The sequence below is a fragment of the Tursiops truncatus genome, chromosome 10, assembly GCF_011762595.2.
Source record: "Tursiops truncatus isolate mTurTru1 chromosome 10, mTurTru1.mat.Y, whole genome shotgun sequence".
Lineage (NCBI taxonomy): Eukaryota > Metazoa > Chordata > Mammalia > Artiodactyla > Delphinidae > Tursiops > Tursiops truncatus.
In genome coordinates this window covers 8548810-8574256 of record NC_047043.1, presented here as the reverse complement: position 1 = coordinate 8574256, position 25447 = coordinate 8548810, and the positions used below count along the sequence as shown (strand labels likewise).

At 43.9% G+C, this 25447-nt stretch overlaps 1 non-coding gene across 1 annotated transcript; it reads left to right on the top strand.

Moving 5' to 3' along the window:
- Positions 1–16554: 16554 nt before the first annotated feature.
- On the top strand, positions 16555–16658 carry LOC117313996 (U6 spliceosomal RNA). The gene has a single exon (XR_004528687.1). It is a non-coding gene; the product is annotated as a U6 spliceosomal RNA (small nuclear RNA).
- Positions 16659–25447: the final 8789 nt, after the last annotated feature.

Genomic DNA, 25447 nt, shown 5'->3' with positions numbered 1-25447 from the left:
GATACGGTATAACCGCTAACCAACAAAAGATCAAAACAGGCTTTATTCTAGGACTCTCTGTTCTGTGGGCGAGGAGTTCATGAAGGATTTCTACTGGCAGGTCCTTGGAGTGCAAATTGGATTCCTTTAAGCCCCCAGTAGGCTTTTTCCTATAACCAAGACATTAATAAGGACATGGCTGCCTGACGTTGTCTGTGCCATTGCTTCTCTGCAGTTCCAGCCGTAAAAAGGCATTGCCCATAGTGGGGGTTTCCCTTCTTGCTGCGATGACAGGGGGCCAATCTCTGCCTCCACATGTCTCTGGCTTCCTTACCAGTCTCTTAGGGCCATTCGGATTCAGAATCGTAGAAACCGATTTTTAACAAATTTCGGAAATCATCAAGCATAATCTCTTCAATTTAAGGATGAGAAACCCAAGGCCAAAAGGAGTGAAGTGCCCAAGCTCATCTAGCCAGTTCGTGGCAGAGCCAGATCCAGAACTCTGTCTTCTGACCCCAAATCCATGAGTCCACTGCCCTCCCACTGCCCTCAGATCATGGCTGACACTGAGGGGTCTCCCACCCCGCACATCCCAAAACCTCCTTCAAAGTCCAATCCACCCACAGTGCATGGACACCATCTCCAGAGTCACTAACTAAGAATCTGAATATCTAAACAGTATCTAATTATCAGATTAATAGTCAAAAAAAAAAAACCCTCACGGGGTCCAAAAACTGAGTTTACTTCTAACGTTGAGTATATTCATGGATGATTCAGTAGTTCCTAGGTCCTCTTCTGATTCCCAAGGTTATTAGAAAGGTCATTGGGAGGAGGCATTATTCTAACAATCATTGCATAGTTAGGTTTGATGTCCACATACCTGAGTTTGATTCTTGCTTACTGCCAGCAGGCTTTGAACAAATTCTTTAACTACTCTAGCCATCAATTTTCACATCTTTAAAAATGAGGTGAAGACTTTTATCTCATAACTTTGTGGAGGAATAAAATGAGATAGACATTACATCGAGTGCATAACAGAGTGCCTTAAACATAGTAAGCATTCAAAGATGCAACCTGCTACTCCTCCCTCATCATCGTCATTGTGTATCTGGTTTTCCTTAACGAGACTTTGACTTCCCCACAGATTTGGTTTATTAAAGTGAAAGGCTGACACATAGGAGACACTCCATAAATGCTTTCAGTTCATTTCAGAAGCAGAAGAAAACAGGATGCTCTCCCTTGAGGAGCTTTTACTGTCTGCAGAAAAAACAGGAAGATGAGCTAACATGTCGAGCATGTAACGTGCTAAGTACTTTGCATGAGTTCTTTCATTTAATCCTGTGGTACCTCTATAAGACACATGCTATCACGAAGCTCATTTTACACTTGCAGATACGTAGGCCCCAAGAGATTATTTTACCCAAGATCACAAATCTACTGAGTGACGGAGCTGACCTTCAGAACTCTTCGCACCTGGAGCCAGGTGCATAGACTTGCCACCTTTCATGCCCTCAGACTCTGATGCCACATCATTTCTTCCAGGGTCCACTCTAGCAAGGAACTGTGTTTCACAGTTTTCTTACGGAATTTTTTCTAACCATGTGTAGTTGTTTGCCCAGACCACCATAACAAAGTACCACAGACTTGGTGGCTTGAACAGCAGAGATTTACTCCCTCTTAGTCCTGGAGGCTGAAGTCCAAGATCAAAGTGTTGGCAGGTTTGATTTCTCCTGAGGTCTCTCTCCTTGGCTTGTAGATGGCTGTCTTCTTGCCGTGTCCTCACATGGTCCTCCTTCAGTCTGAATTTTCTGTGTCCTAATCTCCTCTTCGTATAAGGACACTGGTCATATGGGATTAGGGCCCACCCTAGATACCTCATTTTAATTTATTTACCTCTTTAAAGACCCTCACTCCAAATACGTCCTGTGATGCTGGGGGTTAGGACTTCAACAAATGAATTTTGGGTGGACACAATTCAGCCTATAACACCATCATTAGCATTACACATGTGTGTCTCCTCTTAGCTCCTGAAATCCATGGTGTAGAAATGATGGACAAAGGTGAGGGGTGGGGGAAGCAGGGGGTCTAATCTCTGCTTAGAAAGAGCACAGATTTCTCTTGGAATACCTTTCTGTAACCCCTTCTGCCTCCTTGAATGATTTTACTACTTCATCATTCCCCACACCATGCATATGCACTTTATACTATTTGTCTCTGCTCAGCACCACCATGTACCCGCTCCATAGGTTGTGCTCTGCCCAAAGATGCTTGGGTCGGGGGTGAATGATGGTTGAATCCAGCCCTGAGTCGACTTTCCAAGGCAGGGGACACAGGACTACATCTTCCTAAGAGTGGGATCTTTTTCTTGACACAAAAAAGCACATTTTTCATCTTTAACGTTCATCATTTGTGGCTCAATGCTAGAATTTCTTCCCTGTCTGTGGGTATGGAGAGAGACAGATAAAGACAGAAAGGGAACAAGTGGGGTAAGAGGGAGAAGGAGAGATGGGAGGGGGAGTATTTGATCTCTTTAAAAGGATCTTTGAGAGCAGATTCCTCTTCCTTTACATCATTGGGTGTTTAATAACTCCTAAAACAATTACTCAAAGAGAGAGAGAAATTTGCATAAATTTATTTTTAGGACAGTAAACCTGGGCCAGGGATGGCAGTGGAGGTTTCAACTTGAGAGTCTCAATTTAGATTCCTATCTGTGCTTCCCCATACCTCTAAGATTCTGCCTTTTCTCCTGCTGACCCCTAATATGCCAAGTCAAATTTTCAAGTAAACTCTAAACTCTGTATGTTGTTAAATTCTTCCCATTCATTGTCACTTTCTTCTGTTATTTAGAATCTCAATAAAGGAAAGAACTATAAGAGTCTCTCAGAAGAGTCTCTCAGAAGCAAGCGCACAAAGGAGCTTTAGTCCTCTGCCCCTGGCCAAAAGGAAGGGCTGCCTTCCTCTAGAGTCTCACTTAGCATCCTTGTCTCCAAATCCCGCCGCCATCACTAGTATCTTTCTTCTTCCTTTGGTCCTACAGCACAAATAAGATGTATTTCTTGCTCACATCATGATGCTGAAGATCAAGTGCTTTCCTGGGCATTTTTGTTCTATGTGGAGACTGGAATCTGGAGAGGAGCTATTGGGAGGAACTGATGTCATGGATGAGGGGACATTGCTGATGCTCTTCATTCCTTTGTGTAGACCCAGCTTTTTATCTGGCATCATTTTCCTTCTGCTTGCAAGATTTCCTTTAATATTTCTAATGGAGCAGGTCTTCCAGTGACAAGTTATTTCAACTCTCAGATGTCTGAAAGAGGCTCTATTTTACTTTTGTTTTTGAAAGTTAATTTTGCTGGGTATAGAATTTAGGTTGATAGTTGTTTGTTTGTTTTTTCTTTCAGGACTTTAAAATGTTGCTCCACTGTCTTTTAACTTGCATTGTTTCCAAAGAGAAGTCTTCTAAAATTCTTATCTTTGTTCCTTTGTATATAGTGTGTATTTTTTCCTCTGGTTATTTTTAAGATTTTTCTCCTTATAATGACTTTTTTAAAATTTAAATCTAAATCTAAAATTTTTTTTTCATGGACTTTATCCCCACCACCACTTTTACCCCAGGTTGAATCTGATTATGATATGCCTTGGAGTCATTTTCTTTATATTTTGTCTGCTTGATTTTTGTTGAGTTTCTTGGATCTGTGAGTTTATAGTTTTCTACAATTTTAGGAAAATTTCAGCTATTACTTCTTCAAATATTTTTTTCTGTTCCCACCTTTTACAACTCCATTTACATGCAAATAGGGCCACTGGGGGTTGTCCCACGGTTCACTGATACTCTGTTGAAGTCTGTTAGTCTTTTTTCCTCTGTGTGTTTCATTTTGAACAGTTCCTATTGCTAAAGCCCTCAAATTCACCAATATTTTCCTCCACAGTGTCTAATCTGCTGTCAGTGCCATCCAGTGTAATTTTATCTCAGACATTGTATTTTCATATCAAAATAGTTGACTCAGGTCTTTTTATTTTAAACTAGATTCCATGTTTTCCCTCAATATGTTTATGATTTCTTCTATCTTCTTGAATTTATAGATTGTATTTGAAAGGACATGATAGGGTTCCTTAGTCATTTGTGTTTCTTAAAAACTCACTGCCTTCCTTCTGCATTCCAAGTGCATTCTGGTTCCAGTGGGAAGTGTGCCATCCTGGGAAGGAAGTGCCCCTCCTCCTTCCCCACCCCCACCTTACTCAGCAATAGACATGCTTACCTTGTGTTTGCTTGGAGTCTTCCCTACACTCTGTCACAATCATGGGTCCTGTGGAATTCTGTGCTCATGGGGCATCATGAATGCTACACGTGAACGGGCAGCGAGGACCAGTGGACACCCATATATCTCCTGACTACTCAGATCACATGCATGCTCTGCTGACCCAATGGACTTCGTACAAAACATGAGTTCAAAGATAACATTATTAAGGATTTCCAAACGGCAACAGCAGACCGTTAAACCAAGTGTGGGTCCCTTCTGTCAGCTGCACGGGTCACCGGCTAGCCCTCATCCCCAGGCGGCAGAGAGAGGGGAATGCAGGCACACTGAGTACCGAGAGGTGGGAGTCACAATTCTGCATCACAACCATGCTTTACCCAATGGGATGACCAGGGGCAAGGCTCTGAACTCTTTGGCCATCAGAGTCCTTATGAAACGAGTGTCTTGTATATGATATTTACAAAGGTCTTATTTCTACAATAGTATCATCCTACCAGAGTGAGAGGGCTCCCTAAAGTTCTTTACCGTGTTTGAGCAGGTCTTAATGAAGACCTAGAAAGAATTTAAAGGACACGCCTGCCCCTTTCTTTGGGGTTCCCCTGCTCCCATGGGTGCCACTTAGAAAAGTGAAAAAAACCCCACAGCTTTAGAACATATTTGGCAAGAGCAGAATTCTTTCTAGACATTAAGATAAATTCCACGCTTATTTTTCCCTTAAATGCTAAAGGTTTTGCAGGCTTTCCATAGAGTGGGTTTTAAGCCTGAGTGTAGCCATGGACACACACGCCTTTGGCTTCATCTCAGTGCCCACGTCCGCATGGTGTGGTCACTAAGGCTGCTGTGCCCCTGGACCTGCGGCCTGTCATGTTCCCTGATTTCCAGCTGTGTTCACTGGGCCTGCCTTCACCTCTGTTCTGCACGTTGCTGGTTTTTCCATATCAGGTCTGTGGAAGAACATAAACATTTCTCCTTTTCTGAACGAGACTTCCAGTGAGTGTGTGTATGTGCGTGTGTGTCTAACTTCCTAGAAACCAGGGCTGTTTTCTCTTGCCAGGCGCCACAGCGGGCCTTCCTGTGCAGGAGGTCATTTCAGTAAGGACTCGGAGCTTAGTAAACGGAGAAAAGAAGGTCATTCTCAGACAGGATGTTGGGAAGACGCCCTGAATGAGCCTTGCTGGGCAAGAGACGCCAACGGGACCAAGAATGTGGGCCAGTCCCCCAGGAAGTTATTCATGAGCCTGCACTGTATGATAAACAGGCAACCAAAGCCTTTTCTAAACAACAAAAATCACAATGCTCCAAATTCCAGAAAATCCTCAAACAATGACTGGACATTCCTTATCCCCCATTTGCTTATTTGTGTACCAAGTACTTTCAAATAGACCAGAAACTGGAGTCCTGACTTGGGTTTTGGAGCAGGAATGAAGTGTGCGAGAAATGTGCTGGCAATGGCCGTGCCTCCCCAGTGTCATTCCTCCTTTCAGGAGAGCGTGAGTCTCGCTCACTGTGCCAACCCTGTTGTCCGGAATCCCTTCTGCTTCCAACAGCCACCTTGGGCTGAAGGCCAGCATGAAGCAGCTTTAAGCCTGATCAGCAGGACAGGGTCAAAAGGCAGGGAGATGCTTCTGTGGTTCATGTTACCACGAGATGTGAATTGGTCAGGTTTGAAAGTCCTTCCGGAATAAACGAACAGACTATTTGGAGAACTAGAAATTTCCTGTGTATCTATCTACCTGACTTGAAAGTTATCAAAGCTCCTTGAAGGTACATATTTTTCAATTAAATTGTAACGTACATATGATTATATATGTGTATATATAATTATAAAATAATATTCTGAATATTATTACATAATTATTTTATATTCTGAATATTATTTTATAAATAAATGAAAATATTTGCAGAAAATAAAATGTTTCCACAGATAGTGATATGTTTTATTGGCAAGACCAGTTCTTCACAAGAAGGAATAGAAGCACTCGTTTGTCATTTTTCTCACTCGTTCAGTAAAGTTGCACTTGAAAATTTTATTACAATCTTCCCTTCCCCACTCCACCTGCACACCAGATGTCCCTTTACCTGCTGTATTTTTTCTACAGTATTTATAACTTCTAATATACCACGCAATTTATTGTTTATTGTTTATCATCTGCTTCCACACTCCCTTCCCACCCTTATAACGTAAGCTTTCAAGACAACCATTTTTGTTGTTGTTTCCTTGTGTGTCCCAAGTACACGGAACAGTGATTGGCATACATGAGACACTCAAAATTAACTTTTGAATGAATGAATGAGTGAATGACTACATCTGCCTTACCTCGAAAAATCAAAAGCATCGGATATTTACACAGAAGCAACAAGCACTTCTGGTCAGTGTGAATCTAAATGGAAGGCTGGGTAGGTATTGGGGTGGCGGGTACACTCTGGAGGATGGATGACTCAAACTCACAGGCACGTAATTAAGATGTGACAAAAGAGGTGTCCGGGTGGGTATAGAACAAACAGGATCGATTTTAAAAGGACCAATGCAAGAACCTGAAACCACCTGGAACAAAACACAGAAATGAGCCCCCAGAAAGCCTGTGGGATCCCCACTCTCAGATATCTTTGAAACCAGTTATCTGAAGGGGTCAGTTTCCAGAGTGCCTGCTTGCAGGACACAGGCTGCACAGAAAGAGTCTTTATAAGCTTCCCATGCTCTCTTTTTCTGAGATTCTGTGAATTTCTCAGTCCATCCCAGTGGCAGGAATTCACACCACATCAAACCAACCCCCTGACAATGCTGGCAACACGACTGGTGTGAAAGGGACTCCAGACTTGGATCAAGGAGAGAGAGAAGAGGGTGAGGTTGAAGTCAGAAACCAAGCCGAACAGCCTGGGGAAAGAGCTAGGGGAGGGCTGGCTTTTGCTCTGCTCCCTTGCTCCGGATTCTACCAGACGCACATTCATTCTGCCGGGCTTTCAGCAGGTCTTTCCCTGGCAGCACTCAGAGTATCTCTGAAATCAACACAATGCATTTTACAGCTCCTTCCACAGACTGTGATGTGGGGATGGAGATCTTGGGGAGCCACAGGGCTCAAGAGCTGGAGCCGGGTCATGAGGTTGAGTCCCTGAGGAGTGAAACAGGGTGTCTTTTGGGTTGAGACCTTAATTCCATCCATTTTACTAAATCCCTATCCCACTCGTCCACCTGCCCAGCCCATAACTGATGCCAACTGTGTTATCTAGTCTCTCTTCTCTGCATTCCTTAGGTTGTCTATTTTAATAAGGCCAGTGAGATCCTTAAACCACCTTTGGGTTCTCTGAATAAGATGTACCTCTGTGGGGTTGTGGACGTGCATTCGTTTTCGTGTCACAAAGACGCATGTGAGGGCCTCTTTTGGCGTGGCTGAGCGGAGCAGAGCATGCTATATATTTCATGTTTTTGAGACAGTAATCTTGTTAAGAATGAGGACCATTCTCAATTAAATCATAAATCACCATCCCACCAACAGCAACAAAACTCAATACAAATCTCTTTATAGGCAGAGATAGCTTGGAATTAAACTTGGAATTGAATTTGGGGAGGAGCGTCATTTCTGGCTTTCAAGGCAAGCTCAGAAGGAGGCAGTACCACTTCCTGTTGGGGGCGCTTTCCACCTCGAAAGTGAACAGTAAGCAGGTAGATGACAGTTGTTTAAAATTTAAACCGTTTTGATCTTAAACCGCTTTGGTCCTGTCATTCAGCCCTGGCAACTGATGATGAGACACTGAGCTTGGGTCAGTAGCTGAGGGGGACTTGTGTTTGGAAAAGTTAGCAGCAGCCCAAAGACCCTCCTGCAGACCTAATGGCTTAATTCTTACTTTAATCAGAAGGCCCAGGTTTCTTGAAAGGCCTCTTCCTTTCCTTCATTTTTTGACCCAACTGGCTGCACTCATAGCTGATGGTTCTAAGCGCACTTCAGTGGCTGCCTCTGTCCTGACAGGGCAAGTGGCCAACTGGATCTTAAACCAGCCAGTAAACAAGATGTACTGGAATTGACGGAGGGTTGGTGGAAGTGCCTGCCAGGGGCAGGAAGCCGACCACGGGTGCAGAGTCGTTAACTCCGAGGTTAACTACCCATTGAAATGCAGTCTAAACCGAGCCCTGCCCTTTCTTCAGCAGGTTTTCATTAGCTGCTTGATCTGCAAAGGAATAGAGATACTGCATGAGATAAGGGCTGGGGACAGCCTGCCTTGGTTCACTGGGTTCTAGCAAGCTTGCCAAAAAGCTGAAGGGGGTGGGGGAGAGCATCTGCTTTTTAAAAAGAGTCTTAAATGTAAAATTAACGTACCATATCTTGTTTTAGGAACACACACGCCGCAGCAGCTCTGCTGCCATATTTCTATTTGAACTGTTAGCGTGGCTCATGTCACAGGCCTACCCCACCCTCCCACTGGCCCGGCTACACTGCATTCAACCGGGGCAGCTTCCCAATAAGCCCATTGCCCAAGGCCAGGGTACCTTGCTCAGAGCAAAAACTCCAAAGCAGTGGCTTCACTCCACTCCATCAGATGGCTTTACTCAATGTGGCTTTTCAAATTTCACTTTCACACCGATTTTACCCACGGTTTGTTTTCCTGGGAGGCTCAGGATTTCTTTGCAGATGATTCCCCAGGAGGCCTCCACTGTTTCCCCAGTTCTGATTGCTTTATATTCTATTTTCAGCCTCTGCACACAGATAACTCTTTTGTTGTGTTCGGAGCTGTCATGCTGACACGGCGTCCTTCCCCCTTTATAATGTCTGTCTTTCTGTATATTTATCTCTGCAGGCATGTAGCTCCGAAGAAAGAAGAGTCAGCTACGCGTTGATTCCCTGCAGCCTACTTGGCTGTTTATGTCTCTACAAAGCACTCGCCCCAAAAAGAACGTGTACAGCGCTAAACATCCCAGAAAACAAACCATCGCAACATCAGGTAACCGAGTCAGGCACACAGGGAACTCACAACAAACCTGTTTTTTCCTTTGTATGAGAACAAATGGTGCCCAGGAGTGCCCACACTCGAGTGGGAAAAGGCGGGTGTTAGGAGAAACAAGACAAGTGGTGTTGTGATCAGGATTTCTTCCTTTCCCAGAGCTCCTGCACCCGCCCTCAGGGCAGCCAGGCCAAGAACAGGAGAGGATTCTCCAGTGGAAGCCTCCAAACGAGACTCCTGAAGGTTCTGCCCCGGAGTTCCTGGAGGTGGTGGTGTGTGTGGATCTGGAAGTCCTATCTGGCTTCCGATGAGTCCCTTGTAGTTATGCTACCCATTCCAAGTTCCTAAAATAAAGGTGATTAACAGATGATTCCAAAAGGAAACTTCTGGAAGCTGACAAAAATGGGCTGCTTTAGGCTCTGAGGAAGAATGGGGTTTTGTGCTGTTGTATTCTTCCACAGGACCTTTTACATAGACATGATGAAATTTTAAAAGGCAAGGCACAGTCTAGGTAGTGTAGTTGTGAAAGATGCTGGGGCCCTCCTGCGTTGAACGACTAACCACAACAGAAATCAAATGAAGAACCAAAGCACTGATTGTCAGCCAGGTGTCCTCCCCTCCCCACACCTCCTTTCCCTCTCTTTCCCACTTTCCCAGCCAACTTAAATCATCCCGGTGTTACTGCTGTCTCCAGGGGTTAAGGTTTCTCTCTCAGGGCTACTGTTTTGGGCTGGCCTCAGCCTATCAGTAGAGATGCTATCAGCTAGGAATGCCTGGGAGTGCTCACCTGGGCCCCTGCTACTGCTAGGAGCCCCCCGCAGACATTTCCCCACGGAAGCAGCAGTTGAGACTGGACCAGCCCTTGTGGTTCTTGTTATGATTGCAGGGCACACCTCACTGACGGCCACCAGGGAACTTTGAAAAGCCAAGGTACCTAACTCACAAGTCCTGGGGGCCAACAGCGAGGTCGTGGGGACAGAGAGAGAGAACACACAGACCTGGGGTTCTGCCTTTATCGGGGTCGAGGGTGAGGCGCCTAGGGTTTCGTGGGCTCACTCTTTATTGGTGAATTTAAAACATGAGTGGGAATTAAACCACAGGAAGGGGGAAGCACGTGACTCAGATGGCCAGCAGTGTAGGTCACCCAGGGCTTTCTACCAGGGGAGCTTCATGGGTGGGGCGGCCTGGCTCTGATCTAGCTGTGTAGCTGGAGAAGTGTTTACTCCAGATGGATGTCTTTGAAGTGGATGCCTCCGTAATCAAAAGGTTAATGTCATGCACTTAGAAACAATAAAAATGCTGATTGTCTGGCGCTCACACCACAGCTACCCTGTGAGAAAGCATCACTTCAACCCCGAAGGCCAGTCCCTACCACCTGAGCACCGTCCTGAAGCTGAGCCTTGTGTAGGCAGTCTGCTCACCTCCAGACAGTGTCCTACACATTCAGTTCTACCCACATACGTGACTGGTCGTTCGTCTAGCCACTGTCTTCATCCAGGAGGGCGAATTCTTGATTCTTCTGTTGCTTTTCTCTGTCACTTCGTGCTCTGCAATCTTAATTAGCTGATAATGTGCTCTGGCCCAGCTCTCCAGGGTAGGATCCAGGGGTGACCCTTATCTATATATCTCTTAGACAACCCCCAGCTTGGATGGGGGCAGCCCAAGAGTTTGGGAAATTCACAGCCTGGCCCCTAACAACCCGAGTGTTACTGTGGGTGAGCGGTCCTGGGCTGGAACCTCCTCAGGACTTTGAATTTCAGCCAGGATCCTTGAGCCTCAGCCTGAGTGAGGCCTTCAGGATGGAGCTTGACGAGAATGGTCTCAGAAGGGAACCAAATCATTTTCTCTCCTGGCATGAGAGCTTCTCCCCAACCCTGACTCCGCAGCCTCCCTCGCAGAAAGGCTCAGTCCCAGGTGGCAGAGAGACCCCAAGAATCAGCCCTTGGTGTCATTTCTAAACTGTAGTCCAGACTCAGGATCCCATCAGCCTCTCTGGCACTGGCAAAGACATTAGCTGCCTGGCCGTTGCTAGTGGAACTCACACAGGAATCCCCAGAGCAGCTAAACACTGCACGTGTGTTCAGATAAGTACAGCAGTGACATGGCCAAGGTCTCCCACAGCTATAGTCCTGATGCAGTTGAATGTGGCAGCATTTATCTAATGCCTGTTACAGGCAAGATGGTTTGGCCATCACTAAAGGGAGTAAAAAACCAACTGTTCCAGTAATGAAGATTGATACCATACGCAAATAACTATAATAAAGAGCAGGGTGTTTATGAATAAGAATGTGTGATTACAGACCCAAATAAAGTGCTGTGGGAGCACAAAGAAGGAAGCAGTGACTTCCACTGGGAGGGGGAAGTAAGAAGAGGGAGAGGATCGAGGCTTCCTTCATCTGGGCCTTGCAGGCAGCATCTTGAAAGGATTCTTACTGAGTGAGACCAATAAAAAGTCCTTCAGGGTAGCTGTTTCCCCTGGTTGAGGCAAATGGTAGAAGCTCATGACACCAGAGTTGCATATGTTATTTTATGGTGATTTGACAGTTTTTGAGGAAAGAGTGATATTCAAAATACTTCAGGAAAATATCTAAAAGTGGAAGTCTGTGGATTGATTGAATGAGGGTGAGACTGGAGGTCTCGGCAAGAAAAAGAAGGGCTATAAGAACAAGGGATTTTTTTTTAAGATTTTTTTATTTTTATTTTATTTATTTTGGGCTGCATCAGGTCTTAATTGCAGGTCTTAGTTGCGACACGCGGGATCTTCGTTGTGGTGCCCAGGCTTCTCTGTAGTTGTGGTGCAGGTTCCAGGCGCTCACGGGCTCTATAGTTTGAGGAACGTGGGGTCTCTCGTTGAGGCATGCAAGCTCAGTAGTTGTGGCGCACGGGCTTAGTTGCCCCACGGCATGTGGGATCCTAGTTCCCTGACCAGGGATCAGATCTGCATTCCCTGCATTGTAAGGCAGCTTCTTTACCACTGGACCACCAGGGAAGTACACAAGAGCAAGGGATTTTTGAATGGGAATGACAGAAGGAGAAGAAGACACAGATGGTGGAGCCAGTGTGAGGGGGTAGCAAACTAGAGGAGTCAGGTGTGACATTATGGAAACTTAGGGAAACAATACTGGCGTGGCTTTTGCTGACACAGCAGCACCGGAAGAACAGGAAGAGATAATCCGTTCAGTTTGAAACCTGTCCAGTATGAAGTGTCTGTCACCAGGGGATGCCTAGTGAGGTGAGGATATGCTTGCAAGAAGGAATGAGAGGGGCGAGGCGGCAGAAGTCACCAGACTTTCCCCCAAAACTCACCCTGCCCTTCAGGCTACCCCTCCTCACATCTCCTCCTAAACACAACTTCCTTAGGGAGAGCCTTTCCTCACCCTCCCTTCTCGCATTCTGATTTAGGTGTCTCTGCTGGGTGCTCCCATAACATCCTGTACCTCCCACCTCACAGCACTTAGCACGTTTTACTGTGATCGCTGTTTTAATTTTATGGTACAGAACTTGGCCCACAGAAGATGCTTAGTAAATATCTACTGAATAGATGAGAGGAAAGAAGGGAGGGAGAGAGGAGGAAAGAAGGGAGGGAGGGTGGGAGGATGGGAGGGAGGGAGGAAAATCCGAAGTTCAGAAAAGAGGTAACTCCTAAAAGTGCCAACTTACATGTTATTCACAGATGAAGTCAGAATAAAGGGGAAGAAAGACAAGAGAGTGTTTGTGGAGGAAATGGACTCTAAGCCAGGACAGAACCTGCATGTTTGGGAAGGAGGAGGATGGGGAGAGGGGACGAAAGGAGGAGAGACACACACAGTAAAGGCAGCACAGTGAGTTCAAGGGTTAGAGAAGAATCACGACGGAGAAGGACCACTGCAAGGGGCAAACGGGAGGCTTCAGGCCTCGGCCGGGGGTGTTACAGTGCAGCATGGAGGATGCGCATAGTGACCACAGGGAAAGAGGGTTTCGGACTCGACCTCCAGGAAGCCTGTGGTGGGAGTCGGGGAGAGAGTGAGGATGGGCCCATGCACACCTGGGCTGAGAGCGAAGGTTCAAAGAGGAAGCACCGGAGGGGTAGGAGGATGTGACGGCAGCTCAGAGGAGAACGGGCCACAGACTAGTCTCCACTCAAGGAGACCAGGGGCTATTCACAACCTATGTGGAGAGAGCCACTGGGCCAGAAAGAGAAGACACATGGTAGAAGAAAGCCAGTGGGTTTGTAGGAGGACTCCAGGTCAAGGTCAGAGACAAAGGGCGTTGGCCTTGGAGAGGAAGAGGGGGCAGGAAGGAGAGAGGGACAGGCAAGGAGAGCAGGCAGGTGAGAGAAGCGGAGGGCCCCCCTCGGATGAGCCAAGGTTATTTGCTGAGTGAGGGAGTCTGGTAGGAGGGACAGCAGAGGTGGGACTGGGTCTTGGCAGGAGTGAAAACGGTGAGGAAATCCCTCTCTGGCTAAATAGGAAAGAATGTTGATGCGTGGGAGGCCTGGAGCCCACAGAGCCCTTAAGATAACAGCACGCAGGCTCTGGAGGTGCGCTCCTCTCCAGCAGCCCTCAGGGGTCCAGGGGAGAGGGAGCTCGACGAGATTTTCCGGGCAAAGGAAAAGGCTTTGCATCCATTCCAAGAATGGTGCCAAGCAGTGAAGTCAGACTAGTAGAGCAGCTGGGACGACCAAGTCACTGCCTGCAGGGCTGGCCGGCCCGCTCTGCCACCTCCACCTGGTGACCTGTCTAGTTTTCACCCCTGCAGCCTGCTCCCTCTATCCAGCAGTGAGTATCCTGGGAGTCATGACCCCGGTCGTATCTGGGGCCAGCCTAACCGCAAGAAAGAGCAGGGAACTCCCTGCAGGAAGGTACAACTGGGTGTGCACTGGAAATACCTTACTACTTTGCAATTGCTGCCTATTTCACTGTTGGAGATGAGCCTTTGAAATCGCAGTGAGGAGACAAACACAGCAAAGAGAGGGGCCATTCATTGTGGTCACCTGTGGACTGGCTTAGACTCATGCTGACTCCTAAAAATTAGCCGATATCAGCTATCCCAGGAAATGAGAGTGGCGCAAGGTCACTGGAACAGGCTATTTCGGAAGATAAGAAAGAGGGCAGAAGTGGACAGGTGCTGCAGTGAACTAGACAGCAAGACCCCTCGGGATTTAGGGTGAAGGGAAGGAAATGGAGATGCGGAGCCTACAGAAAGAGGAGGTAGACTGGAACCAAAGCAAAACAAAACCCTGTATGCTCCGTAATTTTACTTGGAGTTGACTCTTTGGGGGGCAGTGGAGTATTCTGAGAAAAAAAACCTATTATCAGAGAATTTTGCAGAACACAGAGTGGGATTAGCTCAGTTTCTTCTGTCAAAATAATCCACGCAGGTACAACGGAATAAAGTCAGGGAGTACTGGAGTGAAAACAGAAAATACAAAAATCAAAGGAGGTCTGGATTGGGCATCCAGACCTGCTGGCTTATCCTGCACTCATGTCCCCTCGGGCAAACAGTCAGCAGGTTTCTGCAAGCTCCTCCCTTTCTCCTGAGAACTCAGTTTTATTGAGCACATTACATGTGCTCTCTCATTTAATTATCCCAACCACCCTGCGAAGCAGGTACTATTGTTCCTCCCATTACACAGATGGGGAAACTGAGGCCCAGAGAAATTTAGTAACTTGTCCAAGGTCACGCATAGAGTAAGTAGCAGAGTCCAGACTCAGATTCAGGCCAATATGACTGAAGTCTGTGCTCTTAACTGGAAGCTTCATCACCTCTCTTTTCCTGGAGACAGTAAGGAAAATAAGAAGGAAGAAAGGGGCAAGGAAGGAGGAGGAGGGAGGGAGGCTGTATGGGAACATTTTGAGAACTGAGAAATGGTTCTGCAGACACATTCCGATAGGCAAGGGATGCAGTTATACCAGATGCAAGCGCAAAGCTCCAGTACCAGCCAGTCCAGAAAGACGAGCTTCTGGGCACACAGGCCCCCAAAGTGTATACCACAGACTTGGATATTTTTACCCCTGGCTTATCCCCCCACCTTCCTGCCTCTCTTCCAAGTATTAGTAACATAATATTCTATGATAATTTTTCCTTTTAAAGGAGATACTACTCTTACTAAAAGGTCAACCACCTAAAAATACTTTGCTCTGATTTTCCATGAGCTTTTCTGCATGACTTCTTTGCTTCAAGTCTTACCTGGGAGAAACAACTGGAACATTTTTCACCCACAGAGAGCCGTTTTCCAGGCACTGGTGCCACGGTTTCTCTTCTCCTTGTTCCTTCCCTGTTTTATCCCCTTTGGTCTTATCAGTAACTTTCAGAAGAACCAAAAGAAAGATTTTATTTTCAAAGAGAGAAACATTGCTTTGACATTTAAAGGCAAAGGGCCTACATTCCTTTTTAGTAAATCCCTTTACAAAAGCAAAGGCAGGGTGCAGTTGTGCGTGAGTTATTGAAATGAGAGTTTTGCTTGGGGCAGGTCCTCCAGGTGCCACGGAGCACCTACCAGTGGACAGCTCAGCAGCTGTGCGCCAGATAGAGAGCTTTGAGAGGTGCAGGTTTCCCCTGCAATCCACAAGTAGAGCGTTCTTATGAAACCTTTCGTAAGCTGAAATGGCATAAAGCAAAGAAGAAATGACCTTAAGACACATCTTGCAAATAGATGCACAAAATAAATCGAGATAAAGCATCTGTTATTTTTGCTTTTTGCCTTTATTCTTAAAATTAAAAATCGCCTTCAAATTTCTTTCAGTTTGCAAAAACAGGTACAGGCATATCTCAGAGATGTTCTAGGTTCAGTTCCAGACCATCACAATAAAGCAAGTCACATGGTATTTTTGGTTTCCCAGTGCATGTAAAAGTAATGTTTACACCATACATAGTCTAGTCTATTAAGTGTGCAATAGCATTATGTCTAAAAAACAATGTGCGTACCTTAATTTAATAATACTTTCTTGGGACTTCCTGGTGGCGCAGTGGTTAAGAATCTGCCTGCCAATGCAGGGGGCACGGGTGCTGCAACTACTGAAGCCCACATGCCTAGAGCCCGTGCTCCACAACAAGAGAAGCCACCGCAATGAGAAGCCCGTGCACTGCAACAAAGAGTAGCCCCCGCTCGCCGCAAGTAGAGAAAGCCCACGCGCAGCAACGGAGACCCAACGCAACCAAGAAAAAAAAAAAAAAAAGGACTTCCCTGGTGGCGCAGTGGTTGAGAGTCCGCCTGCCGATGCAGGGGACACGGGTTCGTGCCCCGGTCTGGGAAGATCCCACATGCCACGGAGCGGCTGGGCCCGTGAGCCATGGCCGCTGAGCCTGCGCGTCCAGAGCCTGTGTTCCGCACGGGAGAGGCCACAACAGTGAGACGCCCGCGTACTGCAAAAGAAAAAAAAAAAAAAGTGTATTGCAATGCTTGCTTCAGCAGCACATATACTAAAATTGGGACGATAGAGAGAAAATTCGCACGGCTTCTGCACAAAGGATAACACACAAATTCATGAAGCAGTCCATTTTTATGAAAAAAAAAATTTAACCCTTTGAGCAGCAAAACATTTTTTTAAATACTTTCTTGCTAAAAAATACTAAACATCATCTTATCTTCCAGTGAGTCGTAGCAGTAACATCAAAGATCACTGATCACAGATCACCATGACAGATATAATAGTGAAAAAGTTGGAAATAGTGTGAGAATTAGCAAAATGTGCTACAAAGACATGAAGTAAGCAGATGCTGTTGGGAAAATGCTGCCACTAGACTTCTTCCTCCAGTGTAGTCATCCCTACACCATGGTGCTGGTTCCCGACTGAACAGAGTCAGCCCTACATTTTTTACCAGTGTCATGAGTAATTTTTTATTAACACATTCTTTAACCAAACCCAGGGCACTGACAGGGGGCCGGGGGTATGGACCTGGCGGGGGTGCTCTGGCCAGGCAACCTGAGGCCTGAGGGGAGGTTGGGGTCCCTAAATACCATGTTCACCTCCATCCCTGGTGTGCCTGCAGCAAGCCCTTGCCCTCAAGGTGTCAAATTCTCCTCATGTCCTATTAAACTTTCAACCTGTTACTACTTCCCAGTCAAGGAGGGTTTTTGGTTTTGGTGGGTTTTTTCTCTGCCATTAAACATTTTTCAGTTTAAATATGAAAAGTAGTCTGCCTTTTTTTGGTTCAAGGTTTTTGATGTTTTGAGGGTATCTTTCAGGCCAAAAACAGTCCTCGTGGGAAATTCTTGTAAGACTCAGAAACTTAGGAGGCCAGGAGTGAACAGTAGAAAGTGGAGGTGCCCAGGGGAGGGTGAAAGTAAAAGATGAGTGCAATTAGTTTTTAGCCATTTTCCCTCAGGATCATCTCCTCCCATAAGGAGCTTCCTTTTAGCACAATACTCTCCTGAGTTTTTAGAACTGGGTAGAGATCATCCGATCTATCCCGGACACACCAATGCTGGTTACAAGCAAGAAGAAGAAAGGCCACAGAGGCTGAGATAGAGGTGAAAGTACTTGCTGAAAATCCCGACGCTTTCCAGGAACAGGATCAGGACGGGAATCTCCAGGTCTTAACTCTCAGCTGCTGGCAGAGCTCAGCGGAGCAGAGCATAGCGCCCTGACTTAAAAGAAGCTGCTAACTTGTCCAAGGACATTTTTAAAGAGTTCTTTACTTTTTATTGGAGTATAGTTGATTTACAATGTTGGGTTAGTTTCAGGTGTACAGCAAAGTGAATCAGTTATACATATACATATATCCACTCTTTTTTAGATTCTTTTCTCATACAGCCATTACAGATTATTGAGAAGAGTTCCCTGTGCTATATAGTAGGTCCTTGTTAGTTATCTATTTTATATATAGTAGTGTGTATATGTCAATCCCAGTCTCCCAATTTATCCCTCCAATCTCCTTTCCACCCGGTAACCATAGTTTGTTTTCTATATCTGTGACCCTATTTCTGTCTTGTAAGTTTATTTGTATCATTTTATTAGATTCCACATTAAGCGATATCATATGGTATTTGTCTTTCTCTGTCTGACACTTCACTTAGTATGATAATCTCTAGGTTCATCTATGTTGCTGCAAATGGCATTATTTCATTCTTTTTTTTGGCTGAGCAGTATTCCATGGTATACATATACTGCATCTACTTTATCCGTTCCTCTGTCAATGGACATTTAGGTTGTTTCCATGTCTTGGCTATTGTAAATAGTGCTGCAATGAATATTGGGGTGCATGTATCTTTTGGAATTATGGTTTTCTCCAGATACATGCACAGGAGTGGGATTGCTGGATCATATGGTACTTCTATTTTTAGTTTTTTAAGGAACCTCCATACTGTTCTCCATAGTGATTATAGCAATTTACATTCCCACGAACAGTGTAGGAGGGTTCCCTTTTCTCCGGCATTTATTGTTTGTAGACTTTCTGATGATGGCCATTCTGACTGGTATGAGGTAATACCTCATTGTAGTTTTGATTTGCATTTCTCTAATAATTAGCGATGTTGAGCATCTTTTCATGTGCTTTTTGGCTGTCTGGATGCCAAGGACTTTTTTTTTTAAGTCGAAGTATAGTTGATTTACAATATTGTGTTAGTTTCAGATGTACAGCATAGTGATTCAGTTATTTTTTTCAGATAATATTTCATTATAGGTTATTACAAGATATTGAATACAGTTCCCTGTGCTATACAGTAAATCCTTATTGCTTATCTGTTTTACGTACAGTAGTTTTATCTGTTAATCCCAGGACTTTTTCATTAGTTCACCTCATTTGAATCCTGAGGTTCTGAAGATTTGCTTACACAGGAATTCTTGTGTAGAAATAACCTAGTGGTTGTATTTGGCAATTTGCAAATAAGCCATTTAACTGGCATTTTATAGCTGCTGGGAAAGGAGTTCCTGCTACTTCTCTCTCTGCGATAATCAGGGAACACAGTGAGCCGGGGAAACCAAACGTCAGCTCACAACGGGAAACGCAGGGAACTCACTCTCAGGGCTCCTGCACTTTACTGGCATGCCTGGTGTGGAGGCAACCACCCAATAGACAGTGCAGTTTGCAAATACACCCTAAACCAGAATCACCTGACTCAGCTTATTTCATGAAAATATCAGCTGGAGCCATCTCAGTCTAAAGGTTAAATTCAAAATGTGGATATATTATATATGTGTATTATAAATATATATATACAGTCGTCCCTCTGTGTCCTCAGGCTGTGCATTCTGGGATTCAAGCAACAGTGGATGGGAAATATTCAGGAAAAAAATTCCAGAAAGTTCCAAAGCGCAAAACTTGAATTTGCTGCACTTTGACAACTATATACATACCACTTACATGGTATTTACAACGATTTACACAGCATTTACATATTATTAGGTATTGCAAGTAATCTGGAGACGATTTAAAGTACATGGGAGGGAGCATCATCCACCAGAGGGCAGACAGAAGAAGCAAGAAGAACTACAATCCTGTAGCCTATGGAACGAAACCACATTCACAGAAAGATAGACAAAATGAAAAGGCAGAGGGCTATGTACCAGATGAAGGAACAAGATAAAATCCCAGAAAAACAACTAAATGAACTGGAGATAGGCAACCTTCCAAAAAACGAATTCAGAATAATGATAGTGAGGATGATCCAAGACCTCGGAAAAAGAATGGAGGCAAAGATTGACAAGATGAAAGAAATGTTTAACAAAGACCTAGAAGAATTAAAGAACAAACAAACAGAGATGAACAATACAATAACTGAAATGAAAAATACACTAGAAGGAATCAATAGCAGAATAACTGAGGCAGAAAGACGGATAAGTGACCTGGAAGACAGAATGGTGGAATTCACTGCCATGGAACAGAATAAAGAAAAAAGATGAAAAGAAATGAAGACAGCCTAAGAGATCTCTGGGACAACATTAAACGTGACAACATTCACATTATAGGAGTCCCAGAAGGACGAGAGAGAGAAAGGACCCGAGAAAATATTTGAAGAGATTATAGTCGAAAACTTCCCTAACATGGGAAAGGAAATAGCCACCCAAATCCAGGAAGCACAGAGAGTCCCATACAGGATAAACCCAAGGAGGAATACACCGAGACACATAGTAATCAAATTGGCAAAAATTAAAGACAAAGAAAAATGATTGAAAGCAGCAAGGGAAAAATGACAAATAATATACAAGGGAACTCCCATAAGGTTAACAGCTGATTTCTCAGCAGAAACTCTACAAACCAGAAGGAAGTGGCATGATATACTTAAAGTGATGAAAGGGAGGAAACTACAACCAAGATTACTCTACCTGGCAAGGATCTCATTCAGATTCGATGGAGAAATCAAAAGCTTTACAGACAACCAAAAGCTAAGAGAATTCAGCACCACCAAACGAGCTCTACAACAAATGCTAAAGGAACTTCTCTAAGTGGGAAACACAAGAGAAGAAAAGGACCTACAAAAACAAACCCAAAACAATTAAGAAAATGGTCATAGGAACATACATATCAATAATTACCTTAAATATGGATGGATTAAATGCTCCAACCAAAAGACACAGACTGGCTGAATGGATACAAAAACAAGAGCCATATATACACTGTCTACAAGAGACCTATTTCAGACCTAGGGACACATACAGACTGAAAGTGAGGGATTGGAAAAAGACATTCTATGCAAATGGACATCAGAAGAAAGCTGGAATAGCAATACTCATATCAGATAAAATAGACTTTAAAATAAAGAATGTTACAAGAGACAAGGAAGGACACTACATAATGATCAAGGGATCAATCCAAGAAGATAAAACAATTATAAATATATATGCACCCAACATAGGAGCACCTCAATATATAAGGCAAATGTTAACAGCTATAAAAGAGGAAATTGGGGCTTCCCTGGTGGTGCAGTGGTTGAGAGTCCGCTTGCCGAGGCGGGGGACACGGGTTCGTGCCTCGGTCCGGGAGGATTCCATATGCCGCAGAGTGGCTGGGCCCGTGAGCCCTGGCCGCTGAGCCTGCGTGTCCCGAGCCTGTGCTCCGCAACGGGAGAGGCCACAACAGTGAGAGGCCCGCGTAACGCAAAAAACAAAAAAAGGAAATTGACAGTAACACAATAATAGTGGGGGACTTTAACACCTCACTTACACAAATGCACAGAAAATTAATAAGGAAACACAAGCTTTAAATGACACAATAGACCAGATAGATTTAATTGATATTTATAGGACATTCCATCCAAAATGGGCAGATTACACTTTCTTCTCAAGTGCACACGGAACATTCTCCAGGATAGATCACATCTTGGGTCATAAATCAAGCCTCAGTAAATTTAAGTAAATTGAAATCATACCAAGCATCTTTTCCGACTACAACGCTATTAGATTAGAAATAAACTACATGGAAAAAAAACGTGAAAAGCACAAACACGTGGAGGCTAAACAATACGTTACTAAATAACCAAGAGATCACTGAAGAAATCAAAGAGGAAATCAAAAAATACCTAGAGACAAATGACAGTGAAAACACGATGATCCAAAATCTATGGGATGCAGCAAAAGCAGTTTTAAGAGGGAAGTTTATATCAATACAATCCTACCTCAAGAAACAAGAAAAATCTCAAATAAACAATCTAACCTTACACCTAAATAGAGAAAGAAGAACAAACAAAACCCAAAATAAGTAGAAGGAAAGAAATCATAAAGATCAGAGCAGAAATAAATGAAATAGAAACAAAGAAAACAATAGCAAAGATCAGTAAAACTAAAAGCTGGTTCTTTGAGAAGATAAACAAAATTGATAAACCTTTAGCCAGACTCATCAAGAAAAAGAGGAAGGGACTCCCCTGGTGGCACAGTGGTTAAAAACCCGCCTGCCAATGCAGGGAACGTGGGTTCGAGCCCTGGTCCGCATGCTGCAGAGCAACTAAGCCCATATAACACAACTACTGAGCCTGTGCTCTAGAACCTGCAAGCCACAACTACTGAGCCCACGTGCCACAACTACTGAAGCCCGCGAGCCTAGAGCCCATGCTCCACAACAAGAGAAGCCAACGCAATGAGAAGCCCGCGCACCGCAACGAAGAGTAGCCCCCACTTGCCGCAACTAGAGAAAACCCGCATGCAGCAACGAAGACCCAATGCTGCCAGAACTAATTAAATAAATAAATTTATTAAAAGAAAAACAGAAAGAAATGTTCCAACAAATTCCAGGACCAGATGGCTTCACAGGTGAATTCTATCAAACCTTTACGGAAGAGCTAACACCCATCCTTCTCAAACTCTTCCAAAAAATTGCAGTGGAAGGAACACTCCCAAACTCATTCTAGGAGGCCACCATCACCCTGATACCAAAACCTGACAAAGATACTACAAAAAAAGAAAATTACAGGCTATTATCACTGATGAATATACATACAAAAATCCTCAACAAAATACTAGCAAACAGAATCCAACACCACATTAAAAGGATCATACACCATGATCAAGTGGGATTTATCCAGGGATGGAAGGATTCTTCAATATATGCAAATCAATCAATGTGATACACCGTATTAACAAACTGAAGAATAAAAATCATATGATCATCTCAATAGATGCAGAAAAAGCTTTTGATGAAATTCAACACCCATTTATGATAAAAACTCTCCAGAAAATGGGCATAGAGGGAAGCTACCTGAAGATAATAAAGGCCACATATGACAAACCCACAGTAAACATCATTCTCAATGGTGAAGAACTGAAAGCGTTTCCTCTAAGATTAGGAACAAAACAAGGATGTCCACTCTCGCCACTATTATTCACCATAGTTTTGGAAGTCCTAGCCATGGCAATCAGAGAAGAAAAAGAAATAAAATGAATCCAAATTGGAGAAGAAGAAGTAAAGTTGTCACTGTTTGCAGATGACATGATACAATGCATAGATAATCCTAAAGATGCCACCAGATAACTACTAGAGCTCGTCAATGAATTTGGTAAAGTTGCAAGATACAAAATTAATGCACAGAAATCTCTTGCATTCCTATACACTAACAATGAAAAATCAGAAAGAGAAATTAAGGAAACAATCCCATTCACCATTGCAACAAAAAGAATAAAATACCTAGGAATAAACCTATCTAAAGAGGTAAAAGACCTGTACTCAGAAAACTATAAGACATTGATGAAAGAAATCAAAGATGATACCAACAGATGGAGAGATATACCATGTTCTTGGATTGGCAGAATCAATGTTGTGAAAATGACTATACTACCCAAAGCAATCTACAGATTCAGTGCAATCCCTGTCAAATTACCAATGGCATATTTTACAGAACTGGAACAAAAAATCTTAAAATTTGTATGGAGACTCAAAAGACCCTGAATAGCCAAAGTAATCTTGAGGGAAAAAAACGGAGCTGGAGGAATCAGACTCCTTGACTTCAGGCTATACTACAAAGCTACAGTAATAAGGACAATATGGAACTGGTACAAAAACAGAAATATAGATCAATGGAATAGGATAGAAAGCCCAGAGATAAACCCATGCACCTATGGTCAACTAATCTATGACAAAGGAAGCAAGGATATACAATGGAGAAAAAGTCTCTTCAACAAGTGGTGCTCGGAAAACTGGACAGCTACATGTACAAGAATGAAATTAGAACACTCCGTAACACCATACACAAATAGAAACTCAAAATGGATTAAAGAACTAAATGTAAGACTGGACACTGTAAAACTGTTAGAGGAAAACATAGGAAGAACCCTCTTTGACGTAAATCACAGCAAGATCTTTTTTGACCCACCTCCCAGAGTAATGGAAATAAAAACAAAAATAAACTAATGGGACCTAATGAAACTTAAAAAGCTTTTGCACAGCAAAGGAAACTATAAACAAGATGAAAAGACAACCCTCAGAATGGGAGAAAATATTTGCAAATGAATCAACAAAGGATTAATCTCCAAAATATATAAACAGGTCATGCAGCTCAACATTAAAAAAAACAAACAACCCAATCCAAAAATGGTCAGAAGACCTAAATAGACATTTCTCCAAAGAAGACATACAGAGGGCCAAGAGGCACATGAAAAACTGCTCAACATCACTAATTATTAGAGAAATGCAAATCAAAACTACAATGAGGGCTTCAATGGTGGTGCAGTGGTTAAGAATCTGCCTGCCAATGCAGGGGACATGGGTTCGAGCCCTGGTCCCGGAAGATCCCACATGCCGCAGAGCAACAAAGCCCGTGTGCTACAACTACTGAACCTGCTCTCTAGAGCCTGTGAGCCACAACTGCTGAGACCGTGTGCCACAGCTACTGAGGCCCATGCACCTGGAGCCCGTGCTCTGCAACAAGAAAAGCCACTGGGATGAGAAGCCCGTGCACCACAACAAAGAGTAGCCCCCGCTCGCTGCAACTAGAAGAAAGCCCGCGTGCAGCAACAAAGACCCAATGCAGCCATAAAAAAAAAAACTACAATGAGATAACACCTCACACCGATTAGAATGGGCATCATCAGAAAATCTACAAACAAATGCTGGAGAGGGTGTGGAGAAAAGGGAACCCTCTTGCACTGTTGGTGAGAATGTAAACTGATACAGCCACTATGGAGAACAGTATGGAGGTTCCTTAAAAAACTAAAAATAGAATTACCATATGACCCAGCAATCCCACTACTGGGCATATACCCAGAGAAAACCATAATTCAAAAAGACACATGCACCCCAGTGTTCATTGCAGCATTATTTACAATGGCCAGGACGTGGAAGCAACCTAAATGCCCATCAACAGACGAATGGGTAAAGAAGATGTGGCACATATATACAGTGGAATATTACTCAGCCATAAAAAGAAATGGAGTTATTTGTAGGGAGGTGGATGGACCTAGAGTCTGTCATACAGAGTGAAGTAAGTCAGAAAGAGAAAAACAAATATTGTATACTAACGCATTTTTGTGGAATCTAGAAAAATGGTACAGATGAACCGGTTTGCAAGGCAGAAATTGAGATACAGATGTAGAGAACAAACGTATGGACACCAAGTGGGGAAAAAGGGGGTGATGGTGAGGGGACGTGGTGGGATGATCTGCGAGACTGGGATTGTCCTGTATACACTAATATGTATAAAATAGATAACTAATGAGAACCTGCTGTATAAATATATTAAAAAATTAATTAATTTAAATTTAAAAAATGAAGTATATGGGAGGATGTGCATAGGTTATATGCAAACGCTATGCCATTTTACATAAGGAACTTGAGGATTCTCAGATTTTGGTATCCGTGGGAGTCCTGGAGTCACACCCCAAGGATCCGAAGGACAACTGTGTATACTATATGGCCATACTATATAT